This window comes from Phyllobates terribilis, unplaced genomic scaffold (assembly GCF_046119375.1).
Source record: "Phyllobates terribilis strain yellow unplaced genomic scaffold, ASM4611937v1 Scaffold_769__1_contigs__length_694716, whole genome shotgun sequence".
NCBI lineage: Eukaryota > Metazoa > Chordata > Amphibia > Anura > Dendrobatidae > Phyllobates > Phyllobates terribilis.
Window position 1 is genome coordinate 426,210 of NW_027363529.1, and position 25,991 is coordinate 452,200.

Consider the following 25,991-nt stretch of genomic DNA (forward strand, 5'->3'; position numbering starts at 1 on the left):
TAATCAGGAGCCCTCCTGCTAAGGGTAGACAGCTGCTCGTTCCACCCCACCCCCCGCCTTAATTGGTTCTCCTCCCTTCCAACGGTGTTGAGGCAGGTGGGAACAGCAGGGGGTGAAGGTGCTGTGTTTAAAGAGGTGGAGTTATGCAGATCTAAAACGCGTGGATTGCAGCAGCAGCAAGCCGAAAAGTGCAGGCATGTAAGGGATCTAGAGGTTGACAACATGTCTTCTTAACGGGAGTCCAGGAGCTCATCTCCACAAATGGACTTTTTAGGATCCTTGGGTGGCTCCGTAGTTTGAAACCAATTCTGGTTATCGCTTCTCGGCCTTTTGGCTAAGATCAAGTGTAGTATCTGTTCTTATCAGTTTAATATCTGATACGTCCCCTATCTGGGGACCATATATTAAATGGATTTTTAGAACAGGGAGATGGAAAAAGAGCTTGCTCTGTCCACTCCACGCATTGACCTGGTATTGCAGTATCTCCAGGACCGGTGCACCCCTTCTTTAATGCAGTTTCTAAAATCAGAAAGAATTGAATTCAATGTTTTTTGTTCATTTTGCTTGTTTGTCGGATTTTGGGATGGACTCTTTGGCTCTGCTTTTCTTCTCCTCATTGGATTTTTCATGTTCAAAGTTGCAGAAGCCAGATTACAAGCTCATTTTGGTTCAACTTCAGCAACTGTGCATTGCATTGCCATGTAATGTGATGCAATGCTATCTTTCTAGCTCTCCCTTTCTACTTCCTTTTGGATAAACAGACATATTAGGCAAGCATTTTGGAGCTTTCACCTAAATAACTACAGGTGGTGAGATAAGCTGCACAATATAATTGACCTTTCAGTATATTGTTGCACACACACCATCTATTTAGCAAATGCCCTTGTTATCAACAGCAGCCTTTTAAACTCACCCGAGCTAACAGGTATGTGCGCTGGTTACACTGCTGCGCTTAAAATTTCTTTTTTGGTTTGCTACAATGCCTTTTCTGAAACGTTGTCTCCTTCTGCTGGAACACTGACTTCTTTCATTTAATGCCTGCAGACTATAAAAGAGAACCCAACCCAAAAAGTTTGGTTGATTAGTCTGTGGCATTCTGTTAAACTGTTGCTTATGGCGGTCTCTGTGAGCTTCTCAGCGACATTCAGCCAGCCAGGTATCCTGCCTGCAGTAGATGGAATGTGGCAATGGAACGCTGGCTGCGCGTGTCATAATAGGCTCTGAGCCTTTATATACCTGTACACAGCAGCAGCCACCTTCAGTCTGCTGCTGGACAGCCAGCAGCAGCAGCAGCAGGAGAGGTATGTAATCAGGAGCCCTCCTGCTAAGGGTAGACAGCTGCTCGTTCCACCCCACCCCCCGCCTTAATTGGTTCTCCTCCCTTCCAACGGTGTTGAGGCGGGTGGGAACAGCAGGGGGTGAAGGTGCTGTGTTTAAAGAGGTGGAGTTATGCAGATCTAAAACGCGTGGATTGCAGCAGCAGCAAGCCGAAAAGTGCAGGCATGTAAGGGATCTAGAGGTTGACAACATGTCTTCTTAACGGGAGTCCAGGAGCTCATCTCCACAAATGGACTTTTTAGGATCCTTGGGTGGCTCCGTAGTTTGAAACCAATTCTGGTTATCGCTTCTCGGCCTTTTGGCTAAGATCAAGTGTAGTATCTGTTCTTATCAGTTTAATATCTGATACGTCCCCTATCTGGGGACCATATATTAAATGGATTTTTAGAACAGGGAGATGGAAAAAGAGCTTGCTCTGTCCACTCCACGCATTGACCTGGTATTGCAGTATCTCCAGGACCGGTGCACCCCTTCTTTAATGCAGTTTCTAAAATCAGAAAGAATTGAATTCAATGTTTTTTGTTCATTTTGCTTGTTTGTCGGATTTTGGGATGGACTCTTTGGCTCTGCTTTTCTTCTCCTCATTGGATTTTTCATGTTCAAAGTTGCAGAAGCCAGATTACAAGCTCATTTTGGTTCAACTTCAGCAACTGTGCATTGCATTGCCATGTAATGTGATGCAATGCTATCTTTCTAGCTCTCCCTTTCTACTTCCTTTTGGATAAACAGACATATTAGGCAAGCATTTTGGAGCTTTCACCTAAATAACTACAGGTGGTGAGATAAGCTGCACAATATAATTGACCTTTCAGTATATTGTTGCACACACACCATCTATTTAGCAAATGCCCTTGTTATCAACAGCAGCCTTTTAAACTCACCCGAGCTAACAGGTATGTGCGCTGGTTACACTGCTGCGCTTAAAATTTCTTTTTTGGTTTGCTACAATGCCTTTTCTGAAACGTTGTCTCCTTCTGCTGGAACACTGACTTCTTTCATTTAATGCCTGCAGACTATAAAAGAGAACCCAACCCAAAAAGTTTGGTTGATTAGTCTGTGGCATTCTGTTAAACTGTTGCTTATGGCGGTCTCTGTGAGCTTCTCAGCGACATTCAGCCAGCCAGGTATCCTGCCTGCAGTAGATGGAATGTGGCAATGGAACGCTGGCTGCGCGTGTCATAATAGGCTCTGAGCCTTTATATACCTGTGCACAGCAGCAGCCACCTTCAGTCTGCTGCTGGACAGCCAGCAGCAGCAGCAGCAGGAGAGGTATGTAATCAGGAGCCCTCCTGCTAAGGGTAGACAGCTGCTCGTTCCACCCCACCCCCCGCCTTAATTGGTTCTCCTCCCTTCCAACGGTGTTGAGGCGGGTGGGAACAGCAGGGGGTGAAGGTGCTGTGTTTAAAGAGGTGGAGTTATGCAGATCTAAAACGCGTGGATTGCAGCAGCAGCAAGCCGAAAAGTGCAGGCATGTAAGGGATCTAGAGGTTGACAACATGTCTTCTTAACGGGAGTCCAGGAGCTCATCTCCACAAATGGACTTTTTAGGATCCTTGGGTGGCTCCGTAGTTTGAAACCAATTCTGGTTATCGCTTCTCGGCCTTTTGGCTAAGATCAAGTGTAGTATCTGTTCTTATCAGTTTAATATCTGATACGTCCCCTATCTGGGGACCATATATTAAATGGATTTTTAGAACAGGGAGATGGAAAAAGAGCTTGCTCTGTCCACTCCACGCATTGACCTGGTATTGCAGTATCTCCAGGACCGGTGCACCCCTTCTTTAATGCAGTTTCTAAAATCAGAAAGAATTGAATTCAATGTTTTTTGTTCATTTTGCTTGTTTGTCGGATTTTGGGATGGACTCTTTGGCTCTGCTTTTCTTCTCCTCATTGGATTTTTCATGTTCAAAGTTGCAGAAGCCAGATTACAAGCTCATTTTGGTTCAACTTCAGCAACTGTGCATTGCATTGCCATGTAATGTGATGCAATGCTATCTTTCTAGCTCTCCCTTTCTACTTCCTTTTGGATAAACAGACATATTAGGCAAGCATTTTGGAGCTTTCACCTAAATAACTACAGGTGGTGAGATAAGCTGCACAATATAATTGACCTTTCAGTATGTTGTTGCACACACACCATCTATTTAGCAAATGCCCTTGTTATCAACAGCAGCCTTTTAAACTCACCCGAGCTAACAGGTATGTGCGCTGGTTACACTGCTGCGCTTAAAATTTCTTTTTTGGTTTGCTACAATGCCTTTTCTGAAACGTTGTCTCCTTCTGCTGGAACACTGACTTCTTTCATTTAATGCCTGCAGACTATAAAAGAGAACCCAACCCAAAAAGTTTGGTTGATTAGTCTGTGGCATTCTGTTAAACTGTTGCTTATGGCGGTCTCTGTGAGCTTCTCAGCGACATTCAGCCAGCCAGGTATCCTGCCTGCAGTAGATGGAATGTGGCAATGGAACGCTGGCTGCGCGTGTCATAATAGGCTCTGAGCCTTTATATACCTGTGCACAGCAGCAGCCACCTTCAGTCTGCTGCTGGACAGCCAGCAGCAGCAGCAGCAGGAGAGGTATGTAATCAGGAGCCCTCCTGCTAAGGGTAGACAGCTGCTCGTTCCACCCCACCCCCCGCCTTAATTGGTTCTCCTCCCTTCCAACGGTGTTGAGGCGGGTGGGAACAGCAGGGGGTGAAGGTGCTGTGTTTAATGAGGTGGAGTTATGCAGATCTAAAACGCGTGGATTGCAGCAGCAGCAAGCCGAAAAGTGCAGGCATGTAAGGGATCTAGAGGTTGACAACATGTCTTCTTAACGGGAGTCCAGGAGCTCATCTCCACAAATGGACTTTTTAGGATCCTTGGGTGGCTCCGTAGTTTGAAACCAATTCTGGTTATCGCTTCTCGGCCTTTTGGCTAAGATCAAGTGTAGTATCTGTTCTTATCAGTTTAATATCTGATACGTCCCCTATCTGGGGACCATATATTAAATGGATTTTTAGAACAGGGAGATGGAAAAAGAGCTTGCTCTGTCCACTCCACGCATTGACCTGGTATTGCAGTATCTCCAGGACCGGTGCACCCCTTCTTTAATGCAGTTTCTAAAATCAGAAAGAATTGAATTCAATGTTTTTTGTTCATTTTGCTTGTTTGTCGGATTTTGGGATGGACTCTTTGGCTCTGCTTTTCTTCTCCTCATTGGATTTTTCATGTTCAAAGTTGCAGAAGCCAGATTACAAGCTCATTTTGGTTCAACTTCAGCAACTGTGCATTGCATTGCCATGTAATGTGATGCAATGCTATCTTTCTAGCTCTCCCTTTCTACTTCCTTTTGGATAAACAGACATATTAGGCAAGCATTTTGGAGCTTTCACCTAAATAACTACAGGTGGTGAGATAAGCTGCACAATATAATTGACCTTTCAGTATGTTGTTGCACACACACCATCTATTTAGCAAATGCCCTTGTTATCAACAGCAGCCTTTTAAACTCACCCGAGCTAACAGGTATGTGCGCTGGTTACACTGCTGCGCTTAAAATTTCTTTTTTGGTTTGCTACAATGCCTTTTCTGAAACGTTGTCTCCTTCTGCTGGAACACTGACTTCTTTCATTTAATGCCTGCAGACTATAAAAGAGAACCCAACCCAAAAAGTTTGGTTGATTAGTCTGTGGCATTCTGTTAAACTGTTGCTTATGGCGGTCTCTGTGAGCTTCTCAGCGACATTCAGCCAGCCAGGTATCCTGCCTGCAGTAGATGGAATGTGGCAATGGAACGCTGGCTGCGCGTGTCATAATAGGCTCTGAGCCTTTATATACCTGTGCACAGCAGCAGCCACCTTCAGTCTGCTGCTGGACAGCCAGCAGCAGCAGCAGCAGGAGAGGTATGTAATCAGGAGCCCTCCTGCTAAGGGTAGACAGCTGCTCGTTCCACCCCACCCCCCGCCTTAATTGGTTCTCCTCCCTTCCAACGGTGTTGAGGCGGGTGGGAACAGCAGGGGGTGAAGGTGCTGTGTTTAAAGAGGTGGAGTTATGCAGATCTAAAACGCGTGGATTGCAGCAGCAGCAAGCCGAAAAGTGCAGGCATGTAAGGGATCTAGAGGTTGACAACATGTCTTCTTAACGGGAGTCCAGGAGCTCATCTCCACAAATGGACTTTTTAGGATCCTTGGGTGGCTCCGTAGTTTGAAACCAATTCTGGTTATCGCTTCTCCGCCTTTTGGCTAAGATCAAGTGTAGTATCTGTTCTTATCAGTTTAATATCTGATACGTCCCCTATCTGGGGACCATATATTAAATGGATTTTTAGAACAGGGAGATGGAAAAAGAGCTTGCTCTGTCCACTCCACGCATTGACCTGGTATTGCAGTATCTCCAGGACCGGTGCACCCCTTCTTTAATGCAGTTTCTAAAATCAGAAAGAATTGAATTCAATGTTTTTTGTTCATTTTGCTTGTTTGTCGGATTTTGGGATGGACTCTTTGGCTCTGCTTTTCTTCTCCTCATTGGATTTTTCATGTTCAAAGTTGCAGAAGCCAGATTACAAGCTCATTTTGGTTCAACTTCAGCAACTGTGCATTGCATTGCCATGTAATGTGATGCAATGCTATCTTTCTAGCTCTCCCTTTCTACTTCCTTTTGGATAAACAGACATATTAGGCAAGCATTTTGGAGCTTTCACCTAAATAACTACAGGTGGTGAGATAAGCTGCACAATATAATTGACCTTTCAGTATATTGTTGCACACACACCATCTATTTAGCAAATGCCCTTGTTATCAACAGCAGCCTTTTAAACTCACCCGAGCTAACAGGTATGTGCGCTGGTTACACTGCTGCGCTTAAAATTTCTTTTTTGGTTTGCTACAATGCCTTTTCTGAAACGTTGTCTCCTTCTGCTGGAACACTGACTTCTTTCATTTAATGCCTGCAGACTATAAAAGAGAACCCAACCCAAAAAGTTTGGTTGATTAGTCTGTGGCATTCTGTTAAACTGTTGCTTATGGCGGTCTCTGTGAGCTTCTCAGCGACATTCAGCCAGCCAGGTATCCTGCCTGCAGTAGATGGAATGTGGCAATGGAACGCTGGCTGCGCGTGTCATAATAGGCTCTGAGCCTTTATATACCTGTGCACAGCAGCAGCCACCTTCAGTCTGCTGCTGGACAGCCAGCAGCAGCAGCAGCAGGAGAGGTATGTAATCAGGAGCCCTCCTGCTAAGGGTAGACAGCTGCTCGTTCCACCCCACCCCCCGCCTTAATTGGTTCTCCTCCCTTCCAACGGTGTTGAGGCGGGTGGGAACAGCAGGGGGTGAAGGTGCTGTGTTTAAAGAGGTGGAGTTATGCAGATCTAAAACGCGTGGATTGCAGCAGCAGCAAGCCGAAAAGTGCAGGCATGTAAGGGATCTAGAGGTTGACAACATGTCTTCTTAACGGGAGTCCAGGAGCTCATCTCCACAAATGGACTTTTTAGGATCCTTGGGTGGCTCCGTAGTTTGAAACCAATTCTGGTTATCGCTTCTCGGCCTTTTGGCTAAGATCAAGTGTAGTATCTGTTCTTATCAGTTTAATATCTGATACGTCCCCTATCTGGGGACCATATATTAAATGGATTTTTAGAACAGGGAGATGGAAAAAGAGCTTGCTCTGTCCACTCCACGCATTGACCTGGTATTGCAGTATCTCCAGGACCGGTGCACCCCTTCTTTAATGCAGTTTCTAAAATCAGAAAGAATTGAATTCAATGTTTTTTGTTCATTTTGCTTGTTTGTCGGATTTTGGGATGGACTCTTTGGCTCTGCTTTTCTTCTCCTCATTGGATTTTTCATGTTCAAAGTTGCAGAAGCCAGATTACAAGCTCATTTTGGTTCAACTTCAGCAACTGTGCATTGCATTGCCATGTAATGTGATGCAATGCTATCTTTCTAGCTCTCCCTTTCTACTTCCTTTTGGATAAACAGACATATTAGGCAAGCATTTTGGAGCTTTCACCTAAATAACTACAGGTGGTGAGATAAGCTGCACAATATAATTGACCTTTCAGTATATTGTTGCACACACACCATCTATTTAGCAAATGCCCTTGTTATCAACAGCAGCCTTTTAAACTCACCCGAGCTAACAGGTATGTGCGCTGGTTACACTGCTGCGCTTAAAATTTCTTTTTTGGTTTGCTACAATGCCTTTTCTGAAACGTTGTCTCCTTCTGCTGGAACACTGACTTCTTTCATTTAATGCCTGCAGACTATAAAAGAGAACCCAACCCAAAAAGTTTGGTTGATTAGTCTGTGGCATTCTGTTAAACTGTTGCTTATGGCGGTCTCTGTGAGCTTCTCAGCGACATTCAGCCAGCCAGGTATCCTGCCTGCAGTAGATGGAATGTGGCAATGGAACGCTGGCTGCGCGTGTCATAATAGGCTCTGAGCCTTTATATACCTGTGCACAGCAGCAGCCACCTTCAGTCTGCTGCTGGACAGCCAGCAGCAGCAGCAGCAGGAGAGGTATGTAATCAGGAGCCCTCCTGCTAAGGGTAGACAGCTGCTCGTTCCACCCCACCCCCCGCCTTAATTGGTTCTCCTCCCTTCCAACGGTGTTGAGGCGGGTGGGAACAGCAGGGGGTGAAGGTGCTGTGTTTAAAGAGGTGGAGTTATGCAGATCTAAAACGCGTGGATTGCAGCAGCAGCAAGCCGAAAAGTGCAGGCATGTAAGGGATCTAGAGGTTGACAACATGTCTTCTTAACGGGAGTCCAGGAGCTCATCTCCACAAATGGACTTTTTAGGATCCTTGGGTGGCTCCGTAGTTTGAAACCAATTCTGGTTATCGCTTCTCGGCCTTTTGGCTAAGATCAAGTGTAGTATCTGTTCTTATCAGTTTAATATCTGATACGTCCCCTATCTGGGGACCATATATTAAATGGATTTTTAGAACAGGGAGATGGAAAAAGAGCTTGCTCTGTCCACTCCACGCATTGACCTGGTATTGCAGTATCTCCAGGACCGGTGCACCCCTTCTTTAATGCAGTTTCTAAAATCAGAAAGAATTGAATTCAATGTTTTTTGTTCATTTTGCTTGTTTGTCGGATTTTGGGATGGACTCTTTGGCTCTGCTTTTCTTCTCCTCATTGGATTTTTCATGTTCAAAGTTGCAGAAGCCAGATTACAAGCTCATTTTGGTTCAACTTCAGCAACTGTGCATTGCATTGCCATGTAATGTGATGCAATGCTATCTTTCTAGCTCTCCCTTTCTACTTCCTTTTGGATAAACAGACATATTAGGCAAGCATTTTGGAGCTTTCACCTAAATAACTACAGGTGGTGAGATAAGCTGCACAATATAATTGACCTTTCAGTATATTGTTGCACACACACCATCTATTTAGCAAATGCCCTTGTTATCAACAGCAGCCTTTTAAACTCACCCGAGCTAACAGGTATGTGCGCTGGTTACACTGCTGCGCTTAAAATTTCTTTTTTGGTTTGCTACAATGCCTTTTCTGAAACGTTGTCTCCTTCTGCTGGAACACTGACTTCTTTCATTTAATGCCTGCAGACTATAAAAGAGAACCCAACCCAAAAAGTTTGGTTGATTAGTCTGTGGCATTCTGTTAAACTGTTGCTTATGGCGGTCTCTGTGAGCTTCTCAGCGACATTCAGCCAGCCAGGTATCCTGCCTGCAGTAGATGGAATGTGGCAATGGAACGCTGGCTGCGCGTGTCATAATAGGCTCTGAGCCTTTATATACCTGTGCACAGCAGCAGCCACCTTCAGTCTGCTGCTGGACAGCCAGCAGCAGCAGCAGCAGCAGGAGAGGTATGTAATCAGGAGCCCTCCTGCTAAGGGTAGACAGCTGCTCGTTCCACCCCACCCCCCGCCTTAATTGGTTCTCCTCCCTTCCAACGGTGTTGAGGCGGGTGGGAACAGCAGGGGGTGAAGGTGCTGTGTTTAAAGAGGTGGAGTTATGCAGATCTAAAACGCGTGGATTGCAGCAGCAGCAAGCCGAAAAGTGCAGGCATGTAAGGGATCTAGAGGTTGACAACATGTCTTCTTAACGGGAGTCCAGGAGCTCATCTCCACAAATGGACTTTTTAGGATCCTTGGGTGGCTCCGTAGTTTGAAACCAATTCTGGTTATCGCTTCTCGGCCTTTTGGCTAAGATCAAGTGTAGTATCTGTTCTTATCAGTTTAATATCTGATACGTCCCCTATCTGGGGACCATATATTAAATGGATTTTTAGAACAGGGAGATGGAAAAAGAGCTTGCTCTGTCCACTCCACGCATTGACCTGGTATTGCAGTATCTCCAGGACCGGTGCACCCCTTCTTTAATGCAGTTTCTAAAATCAGAAAGAATTGAATTGAATGTTTTTTGTTCATTTTGCTTGTTTGTCGGATTTTGGGATGGACTCTTTGGCTCTGCTTTTCTTCTCCTCATTGGATTTTTCATGTTCAAAGTTGCAGAAGCCAGATTACAAGCTCATTTTGGTTCAACTTCAGCAACTGTGCATTGCATTGCCATGTAATGTGATGCAATGCTATCTTTCTAGCTCTCCCTTTCTACTTCCTTTTGGATAAACAGACATATTAGGCAAGCATTTTGGAGCTTTCACCTAAATAACTACAGGTGGTGAGATAAGCTGCACAATATAATTGACCTTTCAGTATATTGTTGCACACACACCATCTATTTAGCAAATGCCCTTGTTATCAACAGCAGCCTTTTAAACTCACCCGAGCTAACAGGTATGTGCGCTGGTTACACTGCTGCGCTTAAAATTTCTTTTTTGGTTTGCTACAATGCCTTTTCTGAAACGTTGTCTCCTTCTGCTGGAACACTGACTTCTTTCATTTAATGCCTGCAGACTATAAAAGAGAACCCAACCCAAAAAGTTTGGTTGATTAGTCTGTGGCATTCTGTTAAACTGTTGCTTATGGCGGTCTCTGTGAGCTTCTCAGCGACATTCAGCCAGCCAGGTATCCTGCCTGCAGTAGATGGAATGTGGCAATGGAACGCTGGCTGCGCGTGTCATAATAGGCTCTGAGCCTTTATATACCTGTGCACAGCAGCAGCCACCTTCAGTCTGCTGCTGGACAGCCAGCAGCAGCAGCAGCAGGAGAGGTATGTAATCAGGAGCCCTCCTGCTAAGGGTAGACAGCTGCTCGTTCCACCCCACCCCCCGCCTTAATTGGTTCTCCTCCCTTCCAACGGTGTTGAGGCGGGTGGGAACAGCAGGGGGTGAAGGTGCTGTGTTTAAAGAGGTGGAGTTATGCAGATCTAAAACGCGTGGATTGCAGCAGCAGCAAGCCGAAAAGTGCAGGCATGTAAGGGATCTAGAGGTTGACAACATGTCTTCTTAACGGGAGTCCAGGAGCTCATCTCCACAAATGGACTTTTTAGGATCCTTGGGTGGCTCCGTAGTTTGAAACCAATTCTGGTTATCGCTTCTCGGCCTTTTGGCTAAGATCAAGTGTAGTATCTGTTCTTATCAGTTTAATATCTGATACGTCCCCTATCTGGGGACCATATATTAAATGGATTTTTAGAACAGGGAGATGGAAAAAGAGCTTGCTCTGTCCACTCCACGCATTGACCTGGTATTGCAGTATCTCCAGGACCGGTGCACCCCTTCTTTAATGCAGTTTCTAAAATCAGAAAGAATTGAATTCAATGTTTTTTGTTCATTTTGCTTGTTTGTCGGATTTTGGGATGGACTCTTTGGCTCTGCTTTTCTTCTCCTCATTGGATTTTTCATGTTCAAAGTTGCAGAAGCCAGATTACAAGCTCATTTTGGTTCAACTTCAGCAACTGTGCATTGCATTGCCATGTAATGTGATGCAATGCTATCTTTCTAGCTCTCCCTTTCTACTTCCTTTTGGATAAACAGACATATTAGGCAAGCATTTTGGAGCTTTCACCTAAATAACTACAGGTGGTGAGATAAGCTGCACAATATAATTGACCTTTCAGTATATTGTTGCACACACACCATCTATTTAGCAAATGCCCTTGTTATCAACAGCAGCCTTTTAAACTCACCCGAGCTAACAGGTATGTGCGCTGGTTACACTGCTGCGCTTAAAATTTCTTTTTTGGTTTGCTACAATGCCTTTTCTGAAACGTTGTCTCCTTCTGCTGGAACACTGACTTCTTTCATTTAATGCCTGCAGACTATAAAAGAGAACCCAACCCAAAAAGTTTGGTTGATTAGTCTGTGGCATTCTGTTAAACTGTTGCTTATGGCGGTCTCTGTGAGCTTCTCAGCGACATTCAGCCAGCCAGGTATCCTGCCTGCAGTAGATGGAATGTGGCAATGGAACGCTGGCTGCGCGTGTCATAATAGGCTCTGAGCCTTTATATACCTGTGCACAGCAGCAGCCACCTTCAGTCTGCTGCTGGACAGCCAGCAGCAGCAGCAGCAGGAGAGGTATGTAATCAGGAGCCCTCCTGCTAAGGGTAGACAGCTGCTCGTTCCACCCCACCCCCCGCCTTAATTGGTTCTCCTCCCTTCCAACGGTGTTGAGGCGGGTGGGAACAGCAGGGGGTGAAGGTGCTGTGTTTAAAGAGGTGGAGTTATGCAGATCTAAAATGCGTGGATTGCAGCAGCAGCAAGCCAAAAAGTGCAGGCATGTAAGGGATCTAGAGGTTGACAACATGTCTTCTTAACGGGAGTCCAGGAGCTCATCTCCACAAATGGACTTTTTAGGATCCTTGGGTGGCTCCGTAGTTTGAAACCAATTCTGGTTATCGCTTCTCGGCCTTTTGGCTAAGATCAAGTGTAGTATCTGTTCTTATCAGTTTAATATCTGATACGTCCCCTATCTGGGGACCATATATTAAATGGATTTTTAGAACAGGGAGATGGAAAAAGAGCTTGCTCTGTCCACTCCACGCATTGACCTGGTATTGCAGTATCTCCAGGACCGGTGCACCCCTTCTTTAATGCAGTTTCTAAAATCAGAAAGAATTGAATTCAATGTTTTTTGTTCATTTTGCTTGTTTGTCGGATTTTGGGATGGACTCTTTGGCTCTGCTTTTCTTCTCCTCATTGGATTTTTCATGTTCAAAGTTGCAGAAGCCAGATTACAAGCTCATTTTGGTTCAACTTCAGCAACTGTGCATTGCATTGCCATGTAATGTGATGCAATGCTATCTTTCTAGCTCTCCCTTTCTACTTCCTTTTGGATAAACAGACATATTAGGCAAGCATTTTGGAGCTTTCACCTAAATAACTACAGGTGGTGAGATAAGCTGCACAATATAATTGACCTTTCAGTATATTGTTGCACACACACCATCTATTTAGCAAATGCCCTTGTTATCAACAGCAGCCTTTTAAACTCACCCGAGCTAACAGGTATGTGCGCTGGTTACACTGCTGCGCTTAAAATTTCTTTTTTGGTTTGCTACAATGCCTTTTCTGAAACGTTGTCTCCTTCTGCTGGAACACTGACTTCTTTCATTTAATGCCTGCAGACTATAAAAGAGAACCCAACCCAAAAAGTTTGGTTGATTAGTCTGTGGCATTCTGTTAAACTGTTGCTTATGGCGGTCTCTGTGAGCTTCTCAGCGACATTCAGCCAGCCAGGTATCCTGCCTGCAGTAGATGGAATGTGGCAATGGAACGCTGGCTGCGCGTGTCATAATAGGCTCTGAGCCTTTATATACCTGTGCACAGCAGCAGCCACCTTCAGTCTGCTGCTGGACAGCCAGCAGCAGCAGCAGCAGGAGAGGTATGTAATCAGGAGCCCTCCTGCTAAGGGTAGACAGCTGCTCGTTCCACCCCACCCCCCGCCTTAATTGGTTCTCCTCCCTTCCAACGGTGTTGAGGCGGGTGGGAACAGCAGGGGGTGAAGGTGCTGTGTTTAAAGAGGTGGAGTTATGCAGATCTAAAACGCGTGGATTGCAGCAGCAGCAAGCCGAAAAGTGCAGGCATGTAAGGGATCTAGAGGTTGACAACATGTCTTCTTAACGGGAGTCCAGGAGCTCATCTCCACAAATGGACTTTTTAGGATCCTTGGGTGGCTCCGTAGTTTGAAACCAATTCTGGTTATCGCTTCTCGGCCTTTTGGCTAAGATCAAGTGTAGTATCTGTTCTTATCAGTTTAATATCTGATACGTCCCCTATCTGGGGACCATATATTAAATGGATTTTTAGAACAGGGAGATGGAAAAAGAGCTTGCTCTGTCCACTCCACGCATTGACCTGGTATTGCAGTATCTCCAGGACCGGTGCACCCCTTCTTTAATGCAGTTTCTAAAATCAGAAAGAATTGAATTCAATGTTTTTTGTTCATTTTGCTTGTTTGTCGGATTTTGGGATGGACTCTTTGGCTCTGCTTTTCTTCTCCTCATTGGATTTTTCATGTTCAAAGTTGCAGAAGCCAGATTACAAGCTCATTTTGGTTCAACTTCAGCAACTGTGCATTGCATTGCCATGTAATGTGATGCAATGCTATCTTTCTAGCTCTCCCTTTCTACTTCCTTTTGGATAAACAGACATATTAGGCAAGCATTTTGGAGCTTTCACCTAAATAACTACAGGTGGTGAGATAAGCTGCACAATATAATTGACCTTTCAGTATATTGTTGCACACACACCATCTATTTAGCAAATGCCCTTGTTATCAACAGCAGCCTTTTAAACTCACCCGAGCTAACAGGTATGTGCGCTGGTTACACTGCTGCGCTTAAAATTTCTTTTTTGGTTTGCTACAATGCCTTTTCTGAAACGTTGTCTCCTTCTGCTGGAACACTGACTTCTTTCATTTAATGCCTGCAGACTATAAAAGAGAACCCAACCCAAAAAGTTTGGTTGATTAGTCTGTGGCATTCTGTTAAACTGTTGCTTATGGCGGTCTCTGTGAGCTTCTCAGCGACATTCAGCCAGCCAGGTATCCTGCCTGCAGTAGATGGAATGTGGCAATGGAACGCTGGCTGCGCGTGTCATAATAGGCTCTGAGCCTTTATATACCTGTGCACAGCAGCAGCCACCTTCAGTCTGCTGCTGGACAGCCAGCATCAGCAGCAGCAGGAGAGGTATGTAATCAGGAGCCCTCCTGCTAAGGGTAGACAGCTGCTCGTTCCACCCCACCCCCCGCCTTAATTGGTTCTCCTCCCTTCCAACGGTGTTGAGGCGGGTGGGAACAGCAGGGGGTGAAGGTGCTGTGTTTAAAGAGGTGGAGTTATGCAGATCTAAAACGCGTGGATTGCAGCAGCAGCAAGCCGAAAAGTGCAGGCATGTAAGGGATCTAGAGGTTGACAACATGTCTTCTTAACGGGAGTCCAGGAGCTCATCTCCACAAATGGACTTTTTAGGATCCTTGGGTGGCTCCGTAGTTTGAAACCAATTCTGGTTATCGCTTCTCGGCCTTTTGGCTAAGATCAAGTGTAGTATCTGTTCTTATCAGTTTAATATCTGATACGTCCCCTATCTGGGGACCATATATTAAATGGATTTTTAGAACAGGGAGATGGAAAAAGAGCTTGCTCTGTCCACTCCACGCATTGACCTGGTATTGCAGTATCTCCAGGACCGGTGCACCCCTTCTTTAATGCAGTTTCTAAAATCAGAAAGAATTGAATTCAATGTTTTTTGTTCATTTTGCTTGTTTGTCGGATTTTGGGATGGACTCTTTGGCTCTGCTTTTCTTCTCCTCATTGGATTTTTCATGTTCAAAGTTGCAGAAGCCAGATTACAAGCTCATTTTGGTTCAACTTCAGCAACTGTGCATTGCATTGCCATGTAATGTGATGCAATGCTATCTTTCTAGCTCTCCCTTTCTACTTCCTTTTGGATAAACAGACATATTAGGCAAGCATTTTGGAGCTTTCACCTAAATAACTACAGGTGGTGAGATAAGCTGCACAATATAATTGACCTTTCAGTATATTGTTGCACACACACCATCTATTTAGCAAATGCCCTTGTTATCAACAGCAGCCTTTTAAACTCACCCGAGCTAACAGGTATGTGCGCTGGTTACACTGCTGCGCTTAAAATTTCTTTTTTGGTTTGCTACAATGCCTTTTCTGAAACGTTGTCTCCTTCTGCTGGAACACTGACTTCTTTCATTTAATGCCTGCAGACTATAAAAGAGAACCCAACCCAAAAAGTTTGGTTGATTAGTCTGTGGCATTCTGTTAAACTGTTGCTTATGGCGGTCTCTGTGAGCTTCTCAGCGACATTCAGCCAGCCAGGTATCCTGCCTGCAGTAGATGGAATGTGGCAATGGAACGCTGGCTGCGCGTGTCATAATAGGCTCTGAGCCTTTATATACCTGTGCACAGCAGCAGCCACCTTCAGTCTGCTGCTGGACAGCCAGCAGCAGCAGCAGCAGGAGAGGTATGTAATCAGGAGCCCTCCTGCTAAGGGTAGACAGCTGCTCGTTCCACCCCACCCCCCGCCTTAATTGGTTCTCCTCCCTTCCAACGGTGTTGAGGCGGGTGGGAACAGCAGGGGGTGAAGGTGCTGTGTTTAAAGAGGTGGAGTTATGCAGATCTAAAACGCGTGGATTGCAGCAGCAGCAAGCCGAAAAGTGCAGGCATGTAAGGGATCTAGAGGTTGACAACATGTCTTCTTAACGGGAGTCCAGGAGCTCATCTCCACAAATGGACTTTTTAGGATCCTTGGGTGGCTCCGTAGTTTGAAACCAATTCTGGTTATCGCTTCTCGGCCTTTTGGCTAAGATCAAGTGTAGTATCTGTTCTTATCAGTTTAATATCTGATACGTCCCCTATCTGGGGACCATATATTAAATGGATTTTTAGAACAGGGAGATGGAAAAAGAGCTTGCTCTGTCCACTCCACGCATTGACCTGGTATTGCAGTATCTCCAGGACCGGTGCACCCCTTCTTTAATGCAGTTTCTAAAATCAGAAAGAATTGAATTCAATGTTTTTTGTTCATTTTGCTTGTTTGTCGGATTTTGGGATGGACTCTTTGGCTCTGCTTTTCTTCTCCTCATTGGATTTTTCATGTTCAAAGTTGCAGAAGCCAGATTACAAGCTCATTTTGGTTCAACTTCAGCAACTGTGCATTGCATTGCCATGTAATGTGATGCAATGCTATCTTTCTAGCTCTCCCTTTCTACTTCCTTTTGGATAAACAGACATATTAGGCAAGCATTTTGGAGCTTTCACCTAAATAACTACAGGTGGTGAGATAAGCTGCACAATATAATTGACCTTTCAGTATATTGTTGCACACACACCATCTATTTAGCAAATGCCCTTGTTATCAACAGCAGCCTTTTAAACTCACCCGAGCTAACAGGTATGTGCGCTGGTTACACTGCTGCGCTTAAAATTTCTTTTTTGGTTTGCTACAATGCCTTTTCTGAAACGTTGTCTCCTTCTGCTGGAACACTGACTTCTTTCATTTAATGCCTGCAGACTATAAAAGAGAACCCAACCCAAAAAGTTTGGTTGATTAGTCTGTGGCATTCTGTTAAACTGTTGCTTATGGCGGTCTCTGTGAGCTTCTCAGCGACATTCAGCCAGCCAGGTATCCTGCCTGCAGTAGATGGAATGTGGCAATGGAACGCTGGCTGCGCGTGTCATAATAGGCTCTGAGCCTTTATATACCTGTGCACAGCAGCAGCCACCTTCAGTCTGCTGCTGGACAGCCAGCAGCAGCAGCAGCAGGAGAGGTATGTAATCAGGAGCCCTCCTGCTAAGGGTAGACAGCTGCTCGTTCCACCCCACCCCCCGCCTTAATTGGTTCTCCTCCCTTCCAACGGTGTTGAGGCGGGTGGGAACAGCAGGGGGTGAAGGTGCTGTGTTTAAAGAGGTGGAGTTATGCAGATCTAAAACGCGTGGATTGCAGCAGCAGCAAGCCGAAAAGTGCAGGCATGTAAGGGATCTAGAGGTTGACAACATGTCTTCTTAACGGGAGTCCAGGAGCTCATCTCCACAAATGGACTTTTTAGGATCCTTGGGTGGCTCCGTAGTTTGAAACCAATTCTGGTTATCGCTTCTCGGCCTTTTGGCAAAGATCTGGTTGGGGGAACTCGGCTGGGTCTTTGTTGGTGGGCTTTCCGGGGGTCCTCCTTGTGGGGACCCTGGGTAAACGAGTTGGCGTTTTCCGTGGCGCAAAGATTCGATAAAGATGTCGGGTCAAGGAGCCAAGGATACAATCAGATTTCAGGTTTTGCCTGGTTTCAAGACAGAAATAAGGACGAAGAATATCGTGGAGGAGGTTATCTTCGGTATTCTGAATCTTAAAGTGGAAGATGTGGATTGCCTACAGGATTTTCCAAGCCAAGGTATATATGACCTCACCTTGTTTAATGAACTGGACTGTATGAATGCGGTTAAGAAGATTGAAGATAGTGATAACCCTATTTTGGATAAGATAAAGGTTGAGACTTTGTTTAAACAAGTTAAAAAGAAATTGATTGTTCACATGTATAATCCTAGAGTGAATGACGCTTTAATTTCTGCTTATTTGAGTCGCTTTTGTGAACATATTGAAGGGGGAGAGAAGATGAAAAACTTTTGGGGAATGCCCAACGGGAAGAGACGTTATTTTGTGATTTTCAAGAAGGAAGAAGGTAGCCTGTGTGGATACAAGTGCCCCCCAGCGTCCTTTTCCATCGGTGGAGAAAGAGGTTTTTGCTTTTTTGAAGGACAGATGGAGTTTTGTCGTCACTGTGGTCAATATGGGCACACATGGCATAAATGTGACAGGGGTGTGGTTTGCAGGAACTGTGGAATCCCTGGTCATAAGCCAGGCTCATGTCCACATGTTAGGGTTTGTGACTTGTGTGGTCTGTCGGGACATTTTGCTAGGAATTGTCCTGTTAAGGATGGGAAGAGTCTGTTTTCTTATGCACATGTGGTACAAAATGGTGGTGGGAGGGGGAGGGAGTTGAATGTGGAGGAGTCTGAGGTGAAACTGCGCCAGAGGAAAACAGGTGTTGGGAGTTCATCAGCTGAGTCAGGTGAAGTAGGAATTACCCAGCAACTTGTACAAACTGGGGGAGTGGATGCCGCAGCAGTGGGGCTCCCTTCCGACAGTGGGGAGAGTGAGTCAGACCACATGGATACTACTCTGGAAGATGAGTTTGAAGACTCCCTGCAGGAGACTCCGGGTGGGGCCGTAATTGGGGGAATTAGTCATTCGGCAGAAGTGGATTCTGGGATGGAGGTTTTGTTGGGTGACATGAGTAATGTGGTGGGTGAGCTGGAGGGCAGTGTTTTGAGTCCGATTAGTGCACCTGGGTTTGAGCCTGGTGAGTCGGATGATGATCTGACTCCCGGGCAGAGACAGAGTTCCTCTTTAGAGTTGAGTTTGGAGGAGGGGCCTGAGGTCGCTGTCTCCAAGAGACCTAGGTTTGAACACCCTAACCCTTTTTGTGTTTTATCTACAGAGAATATCCTTTCTTCAGGGAGCAGGGGGGACACAGGGTCCCCTGGCTCGCCTGTCAATATGTATTTAGAAGCTCAGGTTGTCGAAAAATTTCAGGATACAAGTCGTTTTGTTAAGAAAACATGATTCTGATGGATAAGAGATGGAGATTTGTTATCTCTTTTTTCATTATGAGCTTGATGGTAGCATCATTGAATGTTAGAAGTATAGGGGCAGAAAATAGAAGGGCAGACATTTTTGATTTTTTAAGTAGAACAAATGCTGATATAATATGTTTACAAGAGTGTGCTTTAAAAGGATCCCCTAGGGAGGATGAATGGAAACACGGTAAGTCCTTTTGGTCCCCAAGTTCAAGTACTAGGAATGAGGGGGTGGGTTTTTTGCTTAGAAATAGTAATATTGATGTTCAGGATTTCAGGATTATTGTACCGGGTCGTTTTATTATTCTGGAGGTTGATTTTTTGGGGGAGAGGGGAAGGATTTTTAATATATATGCTCCAGCTGAGAAACAGGCACGGGTATCCTTTTTTGAAACTTTGAAATTTTTTATGCCAGGTCGGGTTTTTACAGTGATTGCGGGGGATTTTAATTGTATAAGATCTGTGTCAGATAGGGAGAGTTCCTCGGAGGTCCGGCTGGATATTTCCTCTAAGTTTTTAAATGATGCAATACAGGATCTTAGGTATCAGGATGCAGGTACTTTGGTTAAGGTTGATGGAAAACATACATATATAGCAGAGAGTGGGGTGTGTAAATCTAGAATAGATTTTATTTTGGCATCTGAAGGGTTGAAGATTACTAAGTGTAGTCATATGGCAAATACCTTTTCTGATCACAAGATGGTGAGGGCGGAGTTTAGTATAATGGATTCGTTTTCTTTTGGCAGAGGTCTGTGGAAGCTTAACACTGACTTATTACAAGAAGAAGAGGTGGGTGAGGGTTTTAAGAGTCTTTTTAATCATTGTCTTGTCAAGCAGAAAGATTTTAGTAATATTTTGTCATGGTGGGATTGGGCTAAAGGGAAATTTGCTACTTATTTCAAGAGAGTGGGATACGAAAGAGCTAGAAAGAAGAAAGAAGAGGAGGCGGCTTTGGTGAGGAGGCTTGACACTTTAAATAAATTCAGAAACTTGGGTATTGGGGTAGAGGAGGAGTTGAAAAGGGTTAAGGAAGGGATAAAGAAAGGGATGATGGAAAGGGGGAAGAAAATTGTGTTTCAGTCCAAGGTGAGGCACTTAGAAGAAAATGAGCAGTGTTCAAGATATTTTTTCAAGAAGAGTTTTAATAATAAAGGGGTTTTTACTTCAATTTTGTCATCTGAAGGGGAGTTGCATGGGGAAGATATGGTAAAGGGAATAACTGGATTTTATGAGGCTTTGTTTAGTAAAGATAATGCTGCTACTGATGAAGAAATCAAGGAATATTGTAAAGTGCTTGAAAATAATGTCCCGGTTTCTGAGCATGAATTTCTGGAGTCAGAGGTGAAAGAAGAAGAAGTTAGGCAAGTGATGGAAAGTATGGCCAAAGGGAAAACCCCAGGGAAGGATGGGTTCCCGGTGGAATTTTATTCTGCATATTGGGCGGTAGTAGGGGAGCAATTTTGTAAAGTTATGCAGTATGTTTTTGTGTCTGGTTTGTCTGCTTCAATGAAAGAGGGGGTGGTTATTTTAATTCATAAGAAAGGGGATAAGCGGGACATTAAAAATTGGCGTCCTATTACTTTGTTAAACTGTGACTATAAGATTTTTAGTAAGATTGTTGCAAATAGATTAAGTCAAGTTGTACAGTATATGGTCGGGTCACATCAGAGTTGTGCTGTACCAGGTAGAAGAATATCTGACAATTTAATTTTATTAAGGGATATGATCTTTTATGCTAATAATAATAATTTTAGTCTTTTGTTAGAATCTATTGACCTGGAAAAAGCATTTGATAAAGTGTCGCATAGGTTTCTTTTTTCTGTTTTAGCTAAACTTGGTTTGCCAGTTAAGCTTCTAAAGGTAATAGAGAGTTTATATGCAGAAGTGAGTAGTCAGGTGATAGTTAATGGTAATGTGGGGCGGTCCTTTAAGATTAGGTCCGGGGTTAGACAGGGATGCCCAATGTCTCCAGTTTTGTTTGTGTGTATAATGGAACCCTTGTTGTTAAATATTCAGAAAGATAAATGTATTGACGGTTGTTTTATTCCGGGCAGTGGGGGAGGTAAAGTAAAATCGCTGGGGTATATGGATGATGTAGTTTTAGTCTGTAGTTCCCAGGCTGATTTAAATAGGGCCAATTTGCATTTGAAAATTTTTTGTGCCTTAGCTGGAATGAGGGTAAATTGGGGGAAGTGTCAGTTATGCAACTTTGGAAGGGAAAGTATGGTCACAGTAGAGGGTGTGGATCATAAAAATGAATTTAATGTATTGGGGGTAACTTTTGAAAGAGATTTGAGGGGGAAGCAAAGTTTTAAAGTGGTTGAAGAGAAGATTGAGAAGAAATTGTCTTTTTGGAAATTGCGTGGCCTTTCCCTGAAAGGTAAAGTTCTGGTTATTAAGGCCGTCATTTTGCCACTACTATTGTACACAAGTGTTATTTTTCCGCCTGGGAAGTTATGGTTGAAAAGAATGACAAGGAGACTTTTTGTGTTTTTTTGGTCTTCCAAAATGGAGAAGATTAGAAGATCAATAGTCATGAGTAGACAAGAAATGGGGGGGTTTGATTTCCCAAATTTGGATTTTTTCTTGAATTTGCATTCTCTTTTGTTGGTGTTTAAGACTCTTTCTAAGGGGGGGAGAACAGCGGAGATGATGGAGTTTTTAGCAGGTTGGATGGTGGCCAAATGGGGCTGGTGTAAGATAGGTCTGAATAGGCCTAAGTCTCAAATAAGTCCATTTTATTATGTGACGATAAGGAAATTTTATGAAGCTCAGGGGTTGGGATCCTTAGGGACTCCTGATAAGGAGAAGATTTTAAAGAGTTTTAGAGGGAAGGAAACTCAATGTCAGGTTCCGTTCTTGAATATGACACAGTCTGCTTTAATCTGGAAACTGTTTAAAACGGTTGGGGTTTCTGGTAGGCAACTTGACGTGATTTGGTTAACATTGCATGAAGTTCTACCAACTAGAGCACTTCTGAGAAGAAGAGGAATAAATGTCAGTGAGATTTGTCCTAGGGAAGGATGTGGTGGGATAGAGGATCAAGTACACCTTTTTTGGGACTGTGGGTTCATACAGGAGGTTTTGGCTATTCTAAATGACATGATGTGTTTTTTGATGGGTTTTAATTTTTTCAATTATGAATTAATTATAATTGGACAAGATTTTTTAAGACAAAAGAATAGTCGTTTAACCTGGATATTTTTCGCTGTTCTAAAGGAAACAATCTGGGATGTAAGGAACTTACTTGTTTTTAGGAAATGCAATGTATCAGCTAATCAAACAGTTAAATTATTGCTGTCTAGACTTTTTATAGTTTACTTGTTTGATAAGAAAAGTTTGGGCGAGGGAAAAGCCGAAGAATTGTGGGGTTTTTCAAGATGGAATACATATTGTAAGTGTTAATTGGTTTATATTTCTTTTTAAAAGAGGTTTTTTTTCCATATGATGATAGTTAACCCACAGGTTTAATGAGTCACGTAAAGTGAAATGAATAGCCGGTTAACTGGGTAACTAGACTGATGGAAAAAAAAAAAAAAAAAAAAAAAAAAAAAAAAAAAAAAAAAAAAAAAAATCTGTTCTTATCAGTTTAATATCTGATACGTCCCCTATCTGGGGACCATATATTAAATGGATTTTTAGAACAGGGAGATGGAAAAAGAGCTTGCTCTGTCCACTCCACGCATTGACCTGGTATTGCAGTATCTCCAGGACCGGTGCACCCCTTCTTTAATGCAGTTTCTAAAATCAGAAAGAATTGAATTCAATGTTTTTTGTTCATTTTGCTTGTTTGTCGGATTTTGGGATGGACTCTTTGGCTCTGCTTTTCTTCTCCTCATTGGATTTTTCATGTTCAAAGTTGCAGAAGCCAGATTACAAGCTCATTTTGGTTCAACTTCAGCAACTGTGCATTGCATTGCCATGTAATGTGATGCAATGCTATCTTTCTAGCTCTCCCTTTCTACTTCCTTTTGGATAAACAGACATATTAGGCAAGCATTTTGGAGCTTTCACCTAAATAACTACAGGTGGTGAGATAAGCTGCACAATATAATTGACCTTTCAGTATATTGTTGCACACACACCATCTATTTAGCAAATGCCCTTGTTATCAACAGCAGCCTTTTAAACTCACCCGAGCTAACAGGTATGTGCGCTGGTTACACTGCTGCGCTTAAAATTTCTTTTTTGGTTTGCTACAATGCCTTTTCTGAAACGTTGTCTCCTTCTGCTGGAACACTGACTTCTTTCATTTAATGCCTGCAGACTATAAAAGAGAACCCAACCCAAAAAGTTTGGTTGATTAGTCTGTGGCATTCTGTTAAACTGTTGCTTATGGCGGTCTCTGTGAGCTTCTCAGCGACATTCAGCCAGCCAGGTATCCTGCCTGCAGTAGATGGAATGTGGCAATGGAACGCTGGCTGCGCGTGTCATAATAGGCTCTGAGCCTTTATATACCTGTGCACAGCAGCAGCCACCTTCAGTCTGCTGCTGGACAGCCAGCAGCAGCAGCAGCAGGAGAGGTATGTAATCAGGAGCCCTCCTGCTAAGGGTAGACAGCTGCTCGTTCCACCCCACCCCCCGCCTTAATTGGTTCTCCTCCCTTCCAACGGTGTTGAGGCGGGTGGGAACAGCAGGGGGTGAAGGTGCTGTGTTTAAAGAGGTGGAGTTATGCAGATCTAAAACGCGTGGATTGCAGCAGCAGCAAGCCGAAAAGTGCAGGCATGTAAGGGATCTAGAGGTTGACAACATGTCTTCTTAACGGGAGTCCAGGAGCTCATCTCCACAAATGGACTTTTTAGGATCCTTGGGTGGCTCCGTAGTTTGAAACCAATTCTGGTTATCGCTTCTCGGCCTTTTGGCTAAGATCAAGTGTAGTATCTGTTCTTATCAGTTTAATATCTGATACGTCCCCTATCTGGGGACCATATATTAAATGGATTTTTAGAACAGGGAGATGGAAAAAGAGCTTGCTCTGTCCACTCCACGCATTGACCTGGTATTGCAGTATCTCCAGGACCGGTGCACCCCTTCTTTAATGCAGTTTCTAAAATCAGAAAGAATTGAATTCAATGTTTTTTGTTCATTTTGCTTGTTTGTCGGATTTTGGGATGGACTCTTTGGCTCTGCTTTTCTTCTCCTCATTGGATTTTTCATGTTCAAAGTTGCAGAAGCCAGATTACAAGCTCATTTTGGTTCAACTTCAGCAACTGTGCATTGCATTGCCATGTAATGTGATGCAATGCTATCTTTCTAGCTCTCCCTTTCTACTTCCTTTTGGATAAACAGACATATTAGGCAAGCATTTTGGAGCTTTCACCTAAATAACTACAGGTGGTGAGATAAGCTGCACAATATAATTGACCTTTCAGTATATTGTTGCACACACACCATCTATTTAGCAAATGCCCTTGTTATCAACAGCAGCCTTTTAAACTCACCCGAGCTAACAGGTATGTGCGCTGGTTACACTGCTGCGCTTAAAATTTCTTTTTTGGTTTGCTACAATGCCTTTTCTGAAACGTTGTCTCCTTCTGCTGGAACACTGACTTCTTTCATTTAATGCCTGCAGACTATAAAAGAGAACCCAACCCAAAAAGTTTGGTTGATTAGTCTGTGGCATTCTGTTAAACTGTTGCTTATGGCGGTCTCTGTGAGCTTCTCAGCGACATTCAGCCAGCCAGGTATCCTGCCTGCAGTAGATGGAATGTGGCAATGGAACGCTGGCTGCGCGTGTCATAATAGGCTCTGAGCCTTTATATACCTGTGCACAGCAGCAGCCACCTTCAGTCTGCTGCTGGACAGCCAGCAGCAGCAGCAGCAGGAGAGGTATGTAATCAGGAGCCCTCCTGCTAAGGGTAGACAGCTGCTCGTTCCACCCCACCCCCCGCCTTAATTGGTTCTCCTCCCTTCCAACGGTGTTGAGGCGGGTGGGAACAGCAGGGGGTGAAGGTGCTGTGTTTAAAGAGGTGGAGTTATGCAGATCTAAAACGCGTGGATTGCAGCAGCAGCAAGCCGAAAAGTGCAGGCATGTAAGGGATCTAGAGGTTGACAACATGTCTTCTTAACGGGAGTCCAGGAGCTCATCTCCACAAATGGACTTTTTAGGATCCTTGGGTGGCTCCGTAGTTTGAAACCAATTCTGGTTATCGCTTCTCGGCCTTTTGGCTAAGATCAAGTGTAGTATCTGTTCTTATCAGTTTAATATCTGATACGTCCCCTATCTGGGGACCATATATTAAATGGATTTTTAGAACAGGGAGATGGAAAAAGAGCTTGCTCTGTCCACTCCACGCATTGACCTGGTATTGCAGTATCTCCAGGACCGGTGCACCCCTTCTTTAATGCAGTTTCTAAAATCAGAAAGAATTGAATTCAATGTTTTTTGTTCATTTTGCTTGTTTGTCGGATTTTGGGATGGACTCTTTGGCTCTGCTTTTCTTCTCCTCATTGGATTTTTCATGTTCAAAGTTGCAGAAGCCAGATTACAAGCTCATTTTGGTTCAACTTCAGCAACTGTGCATTGCATTGCCATGTAATGTGATGCAATGCTATCTTTCTAGCTCTCCCTTTCTACTTCCTTTTGGATAAACAGACATATTAGGCAAGCATTTTGGAGCTTTCACCTAAATAACTACAGGTGGTGAGATAAGCTGCACAATATAATTGACCTTTCAGTATATTGTTGCACACACACCATCTATTTAGCAAATGCCCTTGTTATCAACAGCAGCCTTTTAAACTCACCCGAGCTAACAGGTATGTGCGCTGGTTACACTGCTGCGCTTAAAATTTCTTTTTTGGTTTGCTACAATGCCTTTTCTGAAACGTTGTCTCCTTCTGCTGGAACACTGACTTCTTTCATTTAATGCCTGCAGACTATAAAAGAGAACCCAACCCAAAAAGTTTGGTTGATTAGTCTGTGGCATTCTGTTAAACTGTTGCTTATGGCGGTCTCTGTGAGCTTCTCAGCGACATTCAGCCAGCCAGGTATCCTGCCTGCAGTAGATGGAATGTGGCAATGGAACGCTGGCTGCGCGTGTCATAATAGGCTCTGAGCCTTTATATACCTGTGCACAGCAGCAGCCACCTTCAGTCTGCTGCTGGACAGCCAGCAGCAGCAGCAGCAGGAGAGGTATGTAATCAGGAGCCCT

General features: G+C 44.1%; 15 non-coding genes and 1 pseudogene across 15 annotated transcripts; all 16 read left to right on the forward strand.

The window, feature by feature from the left end:
* The first annotated feature begins 314 nt into the window (after positions 1-314).
* LOC141239287 (U2 spliceosomal RNA) lies at positions 315-505 on the forward strand. Its single transcript, XR_012304689.1, has one exon. It is a non-coding gene; the product is annotated as a U2 spliceosomal RNA (small nuclear RNA).
* A 1,115-nt stretch (positions 506-1,620) lies between these two features.
* Positions 1,621-1,811, forward strand: LOC141239288 (U2 spliceosomal RNA). The gene has a single exon (XR_012304690.1). It is a non-coding gene; the product is annotated as a U2 spliceosomal RNA (small nuclear RNA).
* A 1,115-nt stretch (positions 1,812-2,926) lies between these two features.
* Positions 2,927-3,117, forward strand: LOC141239289 (U2 spliceosomal RNA). The gene has a single exon (XR_012304691.1). It is a non-coding gene; the product is annotated as a U2 spliceosomal RNA (small nuclear RNA).
* A 1,115-nt stretch (positions 3,118-4,232) lies between these two features.
* Positions 4,233-4,423, forward strand: LOC141239291 (U2 spliceosomal RNA). Its single transcript, XR_012304693.1, has one exon. It is a non-coding gene; the product is annotated as a U2 spliceosomal RNA (small nuclear RNA).
* A 1,115-nt stretch (positions 4,424-5,538) lies between these two features.
* LOC141239459 (U2 spliceosomal RNA) lies at positions 5,539-5,729 on the forward strand. The gene has a single exon (XR_012304857.1). It is a non-coding gene; the product is annotated as a U2 spliceosomal RNA (small nuclear RNA).
* Positions 5,730-6,844: 1,115 nt separating this feature from the next.
* On the forward strand, positions 6,845-7,035 carry LOC141239292 (U2 spliceosomal RNA). The gene has a single exon (XR_012304694.1). It is a non-coding gene; the product is annotated as a U2 spliceosomal RNA (small nuclear RNA).
* Positions 7,036-8,150: 1,115 nt separating this feature from the next.
* Positions 8,151-8,341, forward strand: LOC141239293 (U2 spliceosomal RNA). The gene has a single exon (XR_012304695.1). It is a non-coding gene; the product is annotated as a U2 spliceosomal RNA (small nuclear RNA).
* A 1,118-nt stretch (positions 8,342-9,459) lies between these two features.
* Positions 9,460-9,650, forward strand: LOC141239294 (U2 spliceosomal RNA). Its single transcript, XR_012304696.1, has one exon. It is a non-coding gene; the product is annotated as a U2 spliceosomal RNA (small nuclear RNA).
* A 1,115-nt stretch (positions 9,651-10,765) lies between these two features.
* Positions 10,766-10,956, forward strand: LOC141239295 (U2 spliceosomal RNA). Its single transcript, XR_012304697.1, has one exon. It is a non-coding gene; the product is annotated as a U2 spliceosomal RNA (small nuclear RNA).
* A 1,115-nt stretch (positions 10,957-12,071) lies between these two features.
* Positions 12,072-12,262, forward strand: LOC141239296 (U2 spliceosomal RNA). The gene has a single exon (XR_012304698.1). It is a non-coding gene; the product is annotated as a U2 spliceosomal RNA (small nuclear RNA).
* A 1,115-nt stretch (positions 12,263-13,377) lies between these two features.
* On the forward strand, positions 13,378-13,568 carry LOC141239297 (U2 spliceosomal RNA). Its single transcript, XR_012304699.1, has one exon. It is a non-coding gene; the product is annotated as a U2 spliceosomal RNA (small nuclear RNA).
* Positions 13,569-14,683: 1,115 nt separating this feature from the next.
* Positions 14,684-14,874, forward strand: LOC141239298 (U2 spliceosomal RNA). Its single transcript, XR_012304700.1, has one exon. It is a non-coding gene; the product is annotated as a U2 spliceosomal RNA (small nuclear RNA).
* A 1,115-nt stretch (positions 14,875-15,989) lies between these two features.
* On the forward strand, positions 15,990-16,180 carry LOC141239299 (U2 spliceosomal RNA). The gene has a single exon (XR_012304701.1). It is a non-coding gene; the product is annotated as a U2 spliceosomal RNA (small nuclear RNA).
* A 6,213-nt stretch (positions 16,181-22,393) lies between these two features.
* Positions 22,394-22,564, forward strand: LOC141239507 (U2 spliceosomal RNA; annotated as a pseudogene).
* A 1,115-nt stretch (positions 22,565-23,679) lies between these two features.
* LOC141239300 (U2 spliceosomal RNA) lies at positions 23,680-23,870 on the forward strand. The gene has a single exon (XR_012304702.1). It is a non-coding gene; the product is annotated as a U2 spliceosomal RNA (small nuclear RNA).
* A 1,115-nt stretch (positions 23,871-24,985) lies between these two features.
* LOC141239302 (U2 spliceosomal RNA) lies at positions 24,986-25,176 on the forward strand. Its single transcript, XR_012304704.1, has one exon. It is a non-coding gene; the product is annotated as a U2 spliceosomal RNA (small nuclear RNA).
* The last annotated feature ends 815 nt before the right edge of the window (positions 25,177-25,991 follow it).